General features: G+C 36.1%; 1 protein-coding gene across 2 annotated transcripts in view; it reads right to left on the bottom strand.

Annotated features, from left to right (window-relative positions):
* Pls3 (plastin 3) overlaps positions 1-17,144 on the bottom strand; it is an 84,646-nt gene that overhangs the window by 52,718 nt on the left and 14,784 nt on the right. The window contains exon 1 of one of the 2 annotated variants that reach the window (XM_071606209.1): positions 813-914. The exons of the other annotated variant lie outside the window; for it this stretch is intronic. The gene's annotated coding sequence lies outside the window, so the exon portion shown is untranslated. Of the gene's footprint in view, positions 1-812; positions 915-17,144 lie in introns of those variants that run through there. 2 annotated transcript variants of the gene reach the window in all.

Here is a 17,144-nt window from a genome sequence, read left to right as displayed (position 1 = left end):
ACCCTCTCAAATACAGTATTTAACTGAAAAAACTAGATTTTTATGTTTCAGATTTCACTTTTTACTTCATATAGGTATATTAATTACAACCAATCTGAGAAATGACGCTTAACTCAGAGTTGGGATTTACTATGTAACTAGCTACCCTGCCTTTTTGCCAGAAATTTTGAGAAATAAAACTTAAAACAATTATTTACTCTATCTGATGGTAAACCCTGGTAAATCTATGGACACTGGAAATCACTACCAGGGTATAGTAATACCACCTAAATTTCATCACCGGCGACTTTTGTGTATTTTGTACTTCATAAACATAAGAATTGTTTGACATAAGTCATTTTGTAAGAGTAAAATATTAATCTAATCATAACATGTTCTATCATGACAGACACCTCAAATTCTATTTCACAGAATTTGGAAAAACCATTTAACAAGGATCAAAGGCATTTGAAATCCTGCCTCCTCCCTGCTTCCTCCCCAAAACACAGATAATAATTTCTATCCTTTAAGATGGGCATTTAACTTCATTAATATGGCTGTATAACTAGGGAGTTCTAAATCAATTTTTTGAACATACAAAGTCACTAGAATATTCCCAAACTAAAGGAAAAAACAGAATATACACAGAACAGGTCAGATTCCAAACTTCAAAAACTCAAAATAAATTTGACTTGAGCAAATATTATTTAGAAAATGATTCCAAATGTTCACCAAATAATAGGAATTTTAAGCCTTTTTTAGAAGTAAATTTCTGATTGAATATTTAGTAATATAAAAGTTAGAGCCTAACAAAATAATATTAAAATAGTTACCCTTTTGCGACGAGAGCAAACCTGTTTCCTTTCTCGCTGCACTAATAGAACGAACCTTCTCCCACGCCCAGAACTGGCAATCTGGAAGCCCAACATTCTTCTTACAATTGCATCTTTAGAGAGCAAGTCACAACACTTCCTGCTAGCAAAGGAGAACACCCTGACAAAAGAATGATACAATACATATGAATCCCCTTCCTGTGGGCCTTGAGATCCTTTGCCATGGATTTAATAAATTCTAACTTAATCACGACACTAGGAGAAAAGTTTAGTTTTTCATTTCAGCTCCACTTTTAAAACCATACAAGGACCCAAGGGAATTTAAAGTTGGTTCAGGTCAAATAGCTACAACCCATATACCTATTTAGAGTTTGAACAGTAGCCAAGTAACCTGCTTATTTTAGAACGCATGGAACAGCTTCTCCCTAGTGCCCAAGTCACTCAACCATAGTCAAGTACATTACTTAGAAAGGCAAGTTAACTGTCTCAGACCATTTATATTCTCCATGATTCATTTTGATCCACATATAACATTTACACTCCATATTCTGGTTGTTGAAGAATTTATTTAAAATTATGTATATTTTGGTTTTTATTGAAAATATAAGCTCCTGAAGGAACTACATTTTTTCTGACAAAAATTTTTTTCATAGCACATAGGAGTAAGCCAATATTCTCTGAACTGGGTAATTTTCTATTGAGAAGCAGGACTACAAAGTAAAGAGCTCTGGAGCTGGATTGGGTTCAAATCCTGGTTCCACAATTTACTACCTGTTGTGTCCTTGGGCAAGTTGCTTAAACTCTTCTGCCTCATTTCCTCATTCAGGATAATGACAATAATAACTATTTCAGGCAGTGGATGTAGCTCAGTGGTAGACCACTTGACCAGCAGGCATGAGGCCCTGGGTTCTATCCTCAGCACAACAATATCAATCAACCAATCAATACCAATTCATTTTTTTAAAGAGAGAGAGAGAGAGAGAGAGAGAGAGAGAGAGAGAGAGAGAGAGTGTTTTAATATTTATTTTTTTAGTTTTCGGCGGACACAACATCTTTGGTTGTATGTGGTGCTGAGGATCGAACCCGGGACGCACGCATGCCAGGCGAGCGCACTACCGCTTGAGCCACATCCCCAGCCCAATACCAATTCATTTAATAGTAACTATGTTATTGTTGAGAGGCTTAAATGATTTAATATATGCCATAAATTTAGATTATAGCCTGGCACATGGTAAGTACATGATATGATAACTGCTCTTATTAAAATTTGCTTTTAAACTGTCTAGCAATCTGATCAGTGAATTGCTAAATTAAGCAACTGGTTAGTTGTGAACACCCTTTATGGAAGTGAAGAAAAAAAAAATCAATGGGAGTACTGGACTAGGCTCAGGACACCATTTCTATACACTGACACAGGACAAGTTAAAATTTTGAGAGGAAATGTGGCACAACGGAAACATTGAGGTCTTAGCTATTTGACAAACTTCAAGTCTCTGTGACCTGGAACAAATTTCGTAGCCTCTCTGAGCCCCATGTTCTTTAGCAATAGAAGTTTGTTTGTTTGATTTTAGTACTGGGGATTGAACCTAGCGGCACTTTGCATTAAGCTACATCCCCAGCCCCCTCCTTTTAAATATTTTTTTTAAAAATCTGCTTATTTATTTATTTATTTATTTTTAAAAATATGTGGGTTTTTTTTTTTTAGATGTTGATGGACCTTTATTTTATTCATTTATTTATATGCGGTGCTGAGACTCGAATCCAGTGCCTCACACATGTCAAGAAAGTGCTCTACCCACTCAGCCACAGCCCAGACCCTATTTTGCTTATTTATATGTGGTACTGGGAATTGAACACAATGCCTCACACATATGAGGCAAGCGCTCTACCGCTGAGCTACAACCCCAGTCCCCCCAGCGTTTTGTTATTTTTTATCTAGAGACAGGGTCTCGCTAAGTTGCCCAGGTTGGCCTCAAACTTGTGATCCTCCTGCCTTAACTTCTCAAGCTTCTGGGATTATAGGCATGTACTACCACACCTGGCAACAATGGAGCTAATTCCACATAACTTCAGAAGGCTGCCATGATGATCAAAAAGAAGATATATGTACATGAGAGCATCTGGGTCCAGGAAGGTGCTCAGTAAGTGGCAGATATTATTATAATCTGTCTGGAGTAAAGCATAATACTACAATCTACTCTGTCTACCTCTGCAAATGGAAAAAGTGAGATAATAGATACTCAGTCTTTTATAAAATATAAAACAAGGTAATGCATCTTATTTATGATATACTGGCTTCTTGGCATATGGAGTCGAGTCACAGTTCATTCACATGTGAAAAGAAGCCCTCCCTGGACAGTCTCCATTATGAAGCAGGCGGTGTTCTCCTGTCCTCATCACTAACCACCACCAGCAGACCCTGGATTACATCTCGTCTCCTTAATGGAAGTACTTTAATTTATTGCACCAAACACTAAAACCACATGAAATATCAAAAAGCGACACAATCCAGAACAGAAGGAACATAGCAGCAGGAGCCAGAGGACATGTTTTTCCATCTGTCTTTATTGATTGCTGACTCACTATGTGAATGAAGCCTCTTCAACTTTCTGAATTTCTTCATGTGTACAATAAGCATAGCACTGTCTGCCTGCAGCCATGGTAGAGTATAGGAAGTAGTAAGGAGCTACCAAGCACTTTGAGCTAACTGGAAGATTATATATGTATGCATTAGCATGCATTTTGCAGGCAGAGAAAATTGGGACATAAGCAACTGCCTTAGGTAAAAAGACAGTATCAATGTTAGACCAGAAATGTTGGGTTTTTCCCAGCCTTACCTTTTCTTCAGCCACACCTGTCACCTCAAGCCACTTAGATGGCTTTGTCTCAAGTGCTATTTAACTACCTTTTTCAGAGATGTAGCATTACCATTGAAGAAATTAACATTTTTAAACATAAAAATATTCTGAGAAGAAAACTTTCTCATTTTCATGCACAAGTTTTAGAGGTCCTTACACTAGGGCTACTTAAAAATGTTTTAAACTTCCCCATTCTTGTTCATCTGGAACATATATACTTTCCAAACTCATAAGGTTCCCCCTGCCACCACCCCCCACCCCAGCAGTACTGGGGATTGAACCTAGGGGCACTTTACCACTGAGCTACATTCCCCAGTCCTTTTAATTTTATTTTATTTTGAGACAGGGTCTTGCTTAGTTGCCCAGGCTGGCCTCCAATCTGCCATCCTACTGCCTCAGCTTTCCAAGTAGCTGGGGTTATAGGTATGTGCCACTACTCCTGGCTAGAGGCTAATCTTTGATCAGAGTAAAATCTACCAACTTCAAGTCACTGATTTCAAAGTCTATTTACCATGACAGAATTGTTTTCAACTACATAATATTGTAGTCAATGTTACAGGAATAGATACTCCCTTTGAATTGACTTGGGAGTATAGCTCAGTGGTACAGTATTTGTCTAGCAGGTATGCACCTCTGGGTACATCCCCAGCACCACAAAAGGGAAAACAAGGCACAGTTTTAAAAACTTAGTAAATTTTGGGGAGGGCATTTCCTAAAGGACAGTTCTGCCACATCAACTGTGTGACCAGTTTTCATCTATGGCTCATTTTGTAAAAGTCTATCTCATTCACCATCTGAGGTGTGTGTGGGTGTGCAGAGAGTAGAGGGGAGTGTGTTTGTGTATGTCTATTGTGTGTGACTTCGTGTGTTATAGAATCTGTTTTTACTACTGGTAAGGAAAATTGGCTTGGGAATAGAAGATGGTGGCAAGGATTGTGTAATAAGTTTTACGTTTTTACAAGCAGGCCACAGAATGAAAACAACTTTTACGTTGCATTCCAAATTCATCATAATGAATACTAAGGAAAGCTAATGGAAACCAAGCTCTAACAGCTGTGACAAACAAAACCGTGAAGTTCACACACACCTATGGGCATATGCACCCCTCGGGCTGGAAAGAGACACACCCAAAACAGGAGCAGGAGACTTGCAATATGCAGTTAGAAGAGGAAACACAGACATAGTATTTTTAAGGTCTCCTTCAAACTTTCATCCAAACGTCATGCTCTCCACCACACCCAGCACTAGGTATGCTCTTTCCGTGTGTGACATGTACACTGGAGGCCTCTCCCAGTGTGTTTAATGACACACCACAACATCATCTATTTTCCTTTCATGGAACAGGATTTTCCTATCTTTGTCACTTAAAAAGCAAAGCAGACTAATAAGTAACACAGTGAGTGAAACATCAAAGCAGAGAGATCTAACATACAAAGCAGGAGCCAAATTAACATGCTGGAAATTGCTACTGTAATTTTGATCCATATTGGAAAGTTTAAGAAATTTATACTAGAAGCAATATTAAGTATACAAACGTCCTGTTGCACAGATGTATCAATTTGAACAATCAAGTGGATCTGGTTTCTGTAAACATTTTTTTCCCCCCAGTGCTAAGCAATGAACCCAGGGCTTTGTGCATGTCCTTAGGCAAGTGCTTTAACCTGAGCTACACCTGAGCCCCAGTAATCTTTTTTTTTTTTCACATTTGGGGAGAAAAATAAGTCACAAAAATATCTTAATTTCAATATTCTGAAGGACATCCCCCAGATACTGAGTATTTATTAGCTCTTTGTGTAATAAAGTAATCAAATGTTGAAAATCAAATAGGATTATTATTGTATATTGAATGATCTACTTTGTCCTAATGCATTAAAAACAAAAGTTTGAAATAAAGACAATTTTAATTATGAATTTTTAAAACTTGTTAACACATGGGGCAGGGACTGATTTAAAAGACATCTGGGGGGGGGGCTGGGGTTGTGGCTCAGCGGTAGAGCACTAGCCTAGCACGTGCGAGGCACTGGGTTCGATCCTCAGCACCACATTAAAAAAATAAATAAAATAAAGGTATTGTGTCCAACTACAACTAAAAAAAATATTTAAAAAAAGACATCTGGGGCTGGAGATATAGCTCAGTGGTACAGTACTTGCCTAGCATGAGTGAAACCCCCATTTAGACCCCCAGCACCGCTAAACAAATAAATAACATGATAAATGACATCTGTGTTTTGTTCACAGTTAATAAAAACATACAAAGACATAAGGGATATATGCTCTACACCTTTCTATCCTGAGGATCTCTCATTCAAAGAGGAGGAAAGGTATGAGAGAACAGGAAGGCTTAGAGGGAGAAGGGCAGAGAAATGAAGACAGGAGAGGAAAGGAGAGAAATAACAAGAAATTCCAGCTAACCTAGTAGTTCTTAAAGTTTTGGACCTAAAGACATGAAGACTCCAAAGAGCTTTCTGATAGGCAAGCTGGATCTGTCAATGTAGTTATTTTTTTTTTAATATATTCAAAACCATTGTCAATGTAGTTATCATATTAGAAATTACAACTGGAGGGTCTGGGGATGTGGTTCAATAGTAGAGTACTTGCCTATCATGCCCAAGGACCTGGGATTCAGTCCCAGCATTTAAAAAAAAATTACAATTAGGAAATGTTAAAGGTATTTAGTAATTTTTTAAAAAATATTTTATTTTTTAGTTTTTGGCAGACACAACATCTTTGTTTGTATGTGGTGCTGAGGATCGAACCCGGGCTGCACGCATGCCAAGCGAGCGCGCTACAGCTTGAGCCACATCCCCAGCCCTGGTATTTAGTAATATAAAAATCATAAAGGTCTTGTGCCCATCTACCAACTAAAAGAATTTTTAAAAAATCATAATAAGTCCATTACTTGCTAACATAAATAATATTTTTTATAAAAAATAACTATTTTCAATAATAAATTTAGTTAAGAGTAGCATTATTTACATTTTTGCACTTAGTTGACATTTGCTATGCACTGTTTACCTTATTTAATTTAACACAAGACAGTTGAATTTTTATATCTGCTTCACATTCAATCTATAACAATATGTGATTTGATTTGCATATAAGAAGAAAACTTGTCCTCCCACAAATACATTCTTAAAAAAGGAAGAAGTATTTAAAAACTCTTTCCAGAAAATTACAGATATTTTTTAGTACTACACCAAAGCTCCAGAAGTGGTAGTTTTTTAAAATGTTGGTTACAATATGGAATCTGCTGTATTTCATTTTTTTAAAAAAAAAATTTCTGTTACATTAAAATCCTTTGTTCTAGTTGAACTTTGGACTTTTTACCCACCTTGATTTTGTTACATCATGCACTGGTCCTTTGAAAAAGATTGTTTCACTAAGTTACAAAGATCATCCAAATGCCGACACTTCATTATACAATATTTAACAAATCACTTTCTATTAATTATACCATCAGTCTCATTAGAAAAGTCTAAGTATTGATGGAGTGGGGGATGTAGCTCACTGGTTGAACAACTGCTTAGCAAGCACTAGGCCCTGGGTTCCATCCCCAACACCCTCCGCAAAGGAAAAAAGTCTTGGATACCAAAAAGACTACTTAATGGCCAATACAAATTTCCAAAAATTTAAATTTTTGCTTGAAAGCTCTAATTTTATCATTGGCAACAAGCCCTCTCCATTATTGAGATGACAGGCACAGTTGGTTCATTTTTGATAAAGTATCTGTCAAATATTCAGGTCTGAATATTCAATTATTTGAACCTTTCAAGGAAAATTGATTTTCAATTTTTTAAAGCACCAACTAGTTCAGCTCACAACTTAACCAATTGCACAAGTATGTTTCCTCATGACAACCATGTAGCGGAAATGCTATATGGGTGGGTCCAATCTCATGATGTAGGATTTTTAAAAGATGCATACCTGAGAGTTCAGAATTAATAAAATTAATGTTTCCTGCTTCATCTAGGATATTAGTAACTGAAATGCATGTTATAGATTTTTTTTTCAAACAGTGAAGGTATGGTGTTAAGAAATACAATGATTATTAATACAGAATGGTGCCCCTGTCTTGGCTTTGCTAAGGCACTAGCAGTTTTGTTGTTGTTTTATTTTGTTTAATACTGGGGATAAAACCCAGGGGTGCTCTACCACTGAGTCCTCTACACATTTTATATTTTGTTTTGAGATAGGGTCTCACTAAGTTGCTGAGACCAGCCTCAAACCTCATCCTCATGCCTCACCCTCCTGAATCACTGGGATTACAGGTGTATACAACTGTGCCTGGCAGGTACTAGCACTTTTGCATCATCAGTGCAAATGTCAACACAGTAAAGAAAGCTAATAACACAAACATCTTCTCAAAAAAGTAATTCTGACCCCCATGGGTGCATACGCCATGCTTCAATACACACATGAAGAAATAAGGTATGTAGGTTTTAGCACGAATTTTCAATCCAAGGATAAAATTATTAAAATTACATATCTAGGTTTTAACCTGAGCTCTGTGCTGAGCTCTGTGCTGTTAAGCTGCAAAAAGTAAAACCATGTCATTAATATCAATTTTGAGGGGAAAACTAAAAAACTTATCTATTCCAGAGCATATTTTGGAGAGAATTGGGTTCATATTCAAAGACATGATTTGATCATGACAGTGTAATTTAAAACCTTTTAATAAATTTTATTAAAAAGACTAACAAAGGAAACATTTGTTACAAAATAACATCTAGTTCATTTGTATCAAATAAAGATTTTTCTTCTGATAAGCATTAAGAATTTCCTTTTCTGGCATAAAGGCAGCACAGAAAAGTTTTGAAAGTAAAACTCCGTAGGCAATTCAAAAATTATTACTAAGTTAAAAATTTAAAAACCAAGTATACAGTATTTATAGATAAAATAATATGGGGACTATTCTAAAGCAAATCATTAAAAAAAAAAGAAAGAGGAAAGGACAGGACAGGAGCAGGCATGGTTTCACATGCCTGTAATACCAGCTATTTGGGAAGCTGAGGCAGGAGGATCCCAAGTTTGAGACCAGCCTCAGCAACTTAGCAAGACTTTGTCTCAAAATAAAATTTAAAAAGGCTTGGGGATGTTGCTCAGTGATAGAATGTCACTGGGCTCAATGCACAGTACTCAGTTAAAAAGAAAGAATGGGAGACAAAGATGAAATAAGAACATCAAACATTAATTAATAATCATGAAAGCTTGGGGTAAGGGTGCCTATACTCTTTTACTTTGTATGTTTGAACACTTCCATAAAATTGTTTTATACAAAACTATGTTGGGAAGCAAAACTAAAATTCCTGGCTTTATTTATTCAATAGACAAGTACTGATTGAGCATCCACTCTGCAAAAGGCATCAGGAAATACAAGGGTTTAAGAAACATGCTTTTCATATCCTCAAGGGGCTCAGCATGGCTGCGTCCATACATGTTAATATTATAAGCACAGAATACTAATCATATCAACATTAATTCCTTAAAATAGGCATGATGCCTCCACTATGACCATTCTAAAGGGTACTTATGCTTGAGCCAACTGAGTTGTAAATCAGCACAAACTTGAGCCAACTAAATTATAACTCATTATCATGGAATTTTAAGAAATAATAGAAGAAAACTGGCATGAGAACGAAAAGACCAAAAGGAAACTTAAAAAATAAGAAGTGAGACTCTCCTTGGGTTTCCTCTATAAAAGGAAACGAACAAGAGATGTGAGCAAATATGGGCATGACCACATCATTTTTCCACCACAACCCGTCATCTTATTTCACTTCAGGACAGGAACCATCATGTCATCTCCTTTGAGTCAGCTCGTGTACTACTCACATAGGCAAAAATAAATGAACAATACATTCATTTTTCCAGGGTGACCATTAAATACATTTAAGGATTTTATAAGTCTTCAAATGACAGAAGATATATTTGTAAATGCCATACCTTCACATTAGAGGCTAACATGTCCTTTCACCCCCTATATATTAAACCTATCCTAAAGAATAAATCCATGGGACTGAGGTTGTGGTTCAGTGGTAGAGCACTTGTCTGGCATGTGTGAGACCCTGGATTCGATCCTCAGCACCACATATAAACAAACAAATAAAGTGAAAAATCCATTGGCAACTAAAAAATATTAAAAGAAAAAGAATAAACCCATAAGTTTAATCAGTAATATTTCTCAGTTTCTCAAGTGATCTAAATAAAACACTGATAAATGATATGTAACAGTGAGAATAAAAGAAGAAAATATTTACTGTAGTTATCAGTTGCTAGTTTCTTGACCTATATTTGAAATTGTCAAATTTTCCTTATTCAAACTCCAGATAAAGTGTACAAAAGTCCTCAAGACTCATTCAATGATGGTCTTTAAAATCTGAGTGGTAGCATTAAATAATTTTAAATTGATATACAGTTTTTACATTTATTATGCTCTACGAGGGCAGTGATTTTTGGTCTGTTTTGTTTATTAATCCATTTTTAACACCTATGACAGTGCCTGGCATGCAGTAGCCACTCAACAAATCAAGCTTTCCACATTAAAAAAAAGAAAAATCATCTTAGATGTTAAGACATTATTGCTTTAGATTTCAAACTTTAAAATGACAACTTTTTGACCTCACAAGGAATAACAAAAGAAAACTTCAAAAGAAATAGCTGCTCTAGCATTTCCTGCCAGCCTGCCCTAGTCCAAGATTAACCTTGTCAGTTCTTAGGAAGACATGTAAAATCCCCTTTAAATGACTAATTCAGATGAAGTGGTAACATGAAGCCATAGCCCCTAAGATTCTGGTTTCTAGTTGTTACCAGATGTTACCATCACTTCAAAGTGTTAAATGCATCCATGGATGGTTTCAGATATACTTGCATGTGCAATATTTCCTGACTTCTACAATTATTAGAGACAAGTTCGCAGAGAAAAACTGTTTTGTCATTGTCTGATAAAACACCCTGAATATTACCAATTGTCACTGCAAGAACCACTACCAAGTACGCTGTCATTGGAATTCTTCCCTGTAATTCTCTGAAGCACATATACACATTATCAAGGCACAATTCAAATAAATTTCATTTCATTGAGAATTAGCCAGGAACATCCTGCTTTCTATCTCTTCTGAATACATTCTGAATATGTGTAAACACACACACACACACACACACACATATTCCTTTCACAGAAACATTTGGCTAGAAATGTGTGTGTGTGCGTGTGTGCACATGCAATTTGGAATTACCCCTTTAGACAAGTGAGCTGTCATCATACATACATTGTTCCTCTGCTAGGTAACAATTCAACAAATGTACCATGTTATATCTAATCACATTTCTCAGGTTAATTTCTTTGGTTACATTGCCATTAAAGCTTTATTAGTTTAATTTTTTTTAACTCTCCAGAGAGAGTTTAGTTCAGCAACAATGGTTGCTATTTTCTACACATAATAGTCATTGTTAAATCTGGCTCAACACAGAATTGTGAACACAATGCAGATTTATCAGTAAGATTGGCTGCAAAAATACCATGGTCTCATAAAATGGTTATATGCCATTGTCACTCAAATATATGGGAGACACCTTGCAAATTTTATTTATTATATTTCTGTTGAGATGCCTCATATTTCTTTGAGAATGGAGTAGAATCCATAAACATAAAACTATGTTGGTTAAGATTACTAGACACTGGATTGTAACTGACCAGTCTTGCTTGTTCAGTATTTTATTTGGCAATCTGTTACTGGGCACAGCTAAAATCTCATTGTAATGAATTCTGCCACAAGTCAGAAGGCTTTTGTGATCTTCACTTGCTAAAAATCACATTGTTGGCAAAATGTCATTTGCACAGGAGCAATCAACCTCTTCCCTCTCCTAGCTTATTGCCTCAGAAATTGGCTAAAGCCATAGCTGTGTTCTTTTGACAGGGTAGACTATTCTAGACTCATTGGCTCTAAGAATTCACCGCTTCAGAGAATGAGCTTTCAAAAGCCCACATAAATGACTGGGACTATGGCTGAGTGGTATAGCACTTGCCTGTAGAAGCAAGGCTCCATCCCTAGCACCACAAAGAAAAAGACCAGATAAATACAAAAATGCAATAATTATATGTGAAGAAAAAGTTGCATATTTCTTTATGATGAGAACCATTATATCATTCTGTTTTCTTTGTCTGGGGGTGGAACCTAGGGCCTGCTCTACCACTGGCCCAGTCCACATTCTTCTTTAAATTATACTTTTTAGCCTTAGCAACCTAGTGAGGCCCTAAGCAACTTAGTGAGGCCTTATCTCAAAACAAAACATAAAAAGGTTCAGTGGTTAAACACCCCTGGACTCAATCACTCATACCAAAAATAAATAAATAAATAAATAAATAAATAAATAAATAAATATATACACACACACACACACACACTTTTTTCAATTGGGGGATAGGTTTAACTAGAGCTGTAGCTATTACCTAAAGAGAGTTAGGAGGTTGCTAGTGTTGGAAAACACCACTATAATGATAATACTATGATAATATCAAGAGCCATGGGCTGTAACTTAGGGAGGTTTTCATTATGGAGAAGCAATTCTGCTAACTGTACTTAGGGAAGTACATCTGGACTGTGATTTTCCTATTCCTGCTCTCTTAAGTCTAACCACTTAATCCCACATTCATAATGTTATAGGTCAACAGTGATATATTTTATTAAAGCAATAAAAGCCAATTTAGAACATAAACAGGATAGGAAAAGAACCAGAAGGTTTTGTTTTATGCCTCCTACTCTGAATCATTAGGTGGAAAAAACAGCGAAAAAGCTTTATCTTGAGAAAGCAGGACAGAGATGAAAGCATGATGTCATTTAGTTTTCCCTCACCCCAAACCAACAAGGTGACATTTTCTCTTCAGTTCTTCTTCAGCCATAATCAGTTTGACAGCCCCCCTCCACCTCTTTTAACACAACAGTAAATTTCCAAGTGTTCTTTAAGTCAAGGGATTTACCAGATGCTTTTGGTAATTTTTAAGATTTCATTTTACAGAATCAATAATCAAAGCATGAGAATACACAAGTGTTTTCATTTTAAAACTTTTGATTTATATTAATATATAGCAAGTACACCCCAAACTCCAATACCCCAAATCCCAATGCTTTAATAGCATATTCCATTTCATTTTTTTGGCAAATGAGTTTGAGACAACAGAAGGTATAAACCAGACTTTCCTTAGGCAGAATAATAGGTTTAGGAGTCTTATTAAAAAGTCTTAGAAGTTTAATGGGTGGTCTTTAAAAATTACAGAAGTAAACCACCATTTTTTTTTAAAGAGAGAGAGAATTTTTTTAATATTTATTTTTTAGTTTTCGGTGGACACAACATCTTTATTTTATTTTTATGTGGTGCTGAGGATCGAACCCAGTGCCCTGCGTATGCTAGGTGAGCGTGTTACTGCTTGAGCCACATCCCCAGCCCCAAACCTCCAAGTTTTAAAAACTTTTTGAGACAGAATCTTGCTTAGTTACTGAGGTTGGCCTTGAACTTGCCATCCTTCTTGTCTCAGCCTTCCAGGTTGCTGGAATTATAGTCATGCACAACCTTGCCTGGCTTCTAATCTATGGTATAATTTAAAAACATTTTGGAGGAGCCGGGCATGGCTGCCTATAATCTTAGCAGCTAAAGAGACTGAGGCAGGAGGATCTCAAGTTCCTGACCAGTCTCAGCAATTTAGTGAGACTCTATCACAAAATAAAAACTAAAACGGGCTACAATGTAGTTCAGTGGGAAAGTAACTGTAGGTTCAAACTCCAGTACCAATAACTAATAAATAAATAAAAACTGAGATTTTAGAACTTGACCTTTATATCAAAGATGTGTTATTCCTCTGAAAAACTTCAATTTTGGCAATTAAAAATGACATTCAAATTATATCTAAAGAAACACTGTCAATTAACCATTCAGTAACTTCAAAATTTTAAAAGTTTATTTTTAAATGTTTTTATAATTAAGAAATGATCAATGTTGAAGACATGTTTATCCTGATTTGAACATTACACAATGTACACATGTATCAAGACATCACATAGTACCATATACAATATTAGGTTTTCATGTATCAGTTCAAATTATAAAAATAAGTCTTATAGAAAATAAGACCCAGTATAGATCAGAGACTAAATTGTCTTCCCTAATGGAATTACCATTTTTTAACTTTATTAACATTACATATGCAATTTCAAAAATCAAATTCATTAGCACAATTCCTCTCAAGATCCCAGAACAGTTTATTTTATAGCTATTGACAAGCTTTTTCTAAAAATGTATGTGGACAGGAACAAGCCTAAGAATAGCAAAAACATACTGAAAAATAAGGTGGGTGGAATGACTCTACCTGGTGCAACTATAGGAATCCAGTGTGACACTGGCGAGCAACAGACAGGTGGAACAGTAGAACAGAGAACTTAGAAATAAATCTATACAAATACTTTCAACTTCTTTTCCCCTTTCTTTCTGCTTGCTTTGTGGATTTTTGTCTTTTTCTTTTCTGTTCTTTTTGGGTTGGTTATTGAATTCAAAGTTTTGTACATATTAAACATATGCTCTACTACTGAGCTATACCCTTAATTCCATTTTCAACTGATTTTGTAGAAAGGAATAAGAAGCCCATTAGTGGGGGCTGGGGTTATGGCTCAGTGGTAGAGCACTTGCGTCGCAAGTATGAGGCACTGGGTTCGATCCTTAGCACCACATAAAAAAATAAATAAATAAAATAAAGGTATTGTGTCCATCTACAACTAAAAACATATTAAAAAGAAAAGCCCATTAGTGGAGGAATGGTGCTAGAGCAGCTGGACAACCACAGGTCAAAATAAAAAAAGAAGAAAGACTTTGACCTAAATCTTTTACTTTACAAAAATTAACTCAAAATGGATCATAGGCCTAAATACCATAAGAGGGGAAAAAAGAAGAAATTCTTCAGGAGCAAGATTTGGTGAAAAGTTTTTAGACATGACATTAAAAAAAGACAACCTATGAAAGGAAATATTGTTAAATTGGGCTTATCAAGATACTTTTGTTCTATCAAAGACCTTGATTATCCAGACTAGGATATTTTATACCACATATTTGATCAAGGACTGCTATCTGGAATATATAAAGATTTCTCAAAACTCAACATAAAAAAAAAAAAAAAAACATAGGCCAGGCACATGCCTGTGATCCTAGCAATTCAGGAGGCTGAGACAAAAGGATTCCAAGTTTGAGTTCAGCCTTAGGAACTCAGTGAGGCCCTCAGCAACTAAGCGAGACCATGTTTCAAAATAAAAAGTAAAAAAAGGACTGGGTAGATGTGATAAAGTGCTCCTGGGTTCAAACCCCAGTTAAAAACAACAACAACAACAAAAAAAACCAAAACAAAACAAACAAACAAAAAAAAAAACAAAAAGCAATTGCCCAGGTATGATGGTATACTCCTGTAATCTCAGCTACTGGGGAAGCTGAGACAGGATGATCACAAGTCCAAGGTCAGCCTGGGCAACTTAGCAAGACTCCCATCTCAAATATTTTAAAAATTATAAAGAGGTTGGGAGTGTAATTCAGTGGTAGGGTTCCCTGGGTTCAATGGTTCAATCCCCAATAGTGCAAAAAAAAAAAAAATCCAATTAGAAAATAGGCAAAAGACATGAACAACATGAACAGACATTTCACTGAAGAAGATATAGAGATGGGAAATAAGCACATGAAAAGATGTTCAACATCATTAGCCATTAGAGAAATGAAACATGAAACTCAATGAGATTATCACTACACACCTGTCAGAATAGTTAAATAGTGACACCACCAAATGCTGGCAAGAATATAGAAAAACTGGATCACTCATACATTGCTGGTGGAAGCACAAAATGGTATAGTCACTCTGGGAAAAACATTTTGTCAGTTTCTTATAAAACTAATGTGCAACTCCCATACAACCCAGCAATTGTGCTCTTTGGGCATTAATCCCAGAGAAACAAAAATTTACATTTATACAAAAATAACTACCCAACATTTATAGCAATTTTTTGTGATAGTTAAAAAATTAGAACTGGGCTGGAATATAGTTCAGTGGTAGAGTGGATGTTAGCATGCACAGGCTTTAGGTTCTGTTATCAGCACCAAAACAAATAAAAATAAACAATGAAAATGGAAATGGCCCAGATGCCTTTTTTTTGGAGGGGGTGCTAAGGGATTTAACCCAGGGCCTCATACATGCCGGGTAAGTGCTATAGCCCCGGCCCAGATGTTTTTTTTTTTTTTTTTTTTAAGTTGTAGATGGACAATACCTTTATTTTATTTATTTATGTGGTGCTGAGGATTGAACCCAGTGCCTCACACATGCTAAGCAAGCCCTCTACCACTGAGCCACAACCCAAGCCCCTGGCCCAGATGTCTTTTAATGGGTGAACAGTTAAATAAATTATGGTAGCTCCCTCTACAACATATGATACTATTCAGCAATGAAAAGGAACAAGGTAATGATAAACACAAGTTAGATGAGTTTTCAGAGGATTACGCTCAGTGAAAAAAGCCATCCCCAAAGGTTACATTATATAATATGAACATGACATTGTAAAAATGGAGAACAGGTAGGTTAGTGGCTTCCAATTGTCAGGAATAGGGTTGAGGGTAGAGGAAGGTTTGTGTTGTTATAAATGGACAACAAAAGAGATTCTAGTGGTGAGGGAATGTTCTGTATCTTAGCTGTATCAATATCTGTATACTAGTTTTGGTTATTATGAATAATGAAAAGTGTCAATATTTTATCATCCTTTGATAATCCTTCATTTTCATATTTACTCCCAAGAAGTCAAAAGGTAAGATTCTCTCAAACTATTTTTTTTTCAGTATTAGGGATTGGGACCTAGGGCCTCATGCATGCTAGGCAAGCACTCTACCCCTGAGCTACATCCCCAACCCTTTTTGTTTTATTTTGAGATAAGGTCTTACTAAGTTGCTCAGGCTGACTTTGAATTTAAGATTCTCCTGCCTTATCTTCTCTGGTAACTGGGAATACAGGTACTTAGCCCAATAATTCTTTAGGTTGACTGTAATCATCATGTTTCCAAGCATTTATTTATTAGTTTTGTAGGCCTTAACCCTGATTACCTTTGCCCTTCAGTGTTCAAAAAATGTGATAAGGGCTAGAGATGTGGCTCAGTGGTAGAGCATTTGCCTAGCACATCCAAGGCCCTGAGTGTTTGATGTTCAGCATCACACACACAAAAAAACAAAAACAAACAAACAAAAAAACAAGGATATGTTTAACAAAATTTTGTAAACATCTATGATATAATAAATTTTAGAAAAGATGGTTCTAGAGCCTGGAATGGTGGCTCACACCTATAAGCCCAGCAACTCAGGAGGCTGAGGCATGAGAATCACAAGTTTGAGGTCAGTCTTAGCAATGTAACTTAGTGAGAACCTGTCTTAAAGAAAGGGCTAGGGATGTAGCTCAGTGGTACAGTGC

Source organism: Marmota flaviventris, chromosome X (genome assembly GCF_047511675.1).
Source record: "Marmota flaviventris isolate mMarFla1 chromosome X, mMarFla1.hap1, whole genome shotgun sequence".
NCBI classification, from domain to species: Eukaryota; Metazoa; Chordata; class Mammalia; order Rodentia; family Sciuridae; genus Marmota; species Marmota flaviventris.
This window is presented reverse-complemented; position numbering and strand designations above follow the sequence as displayed.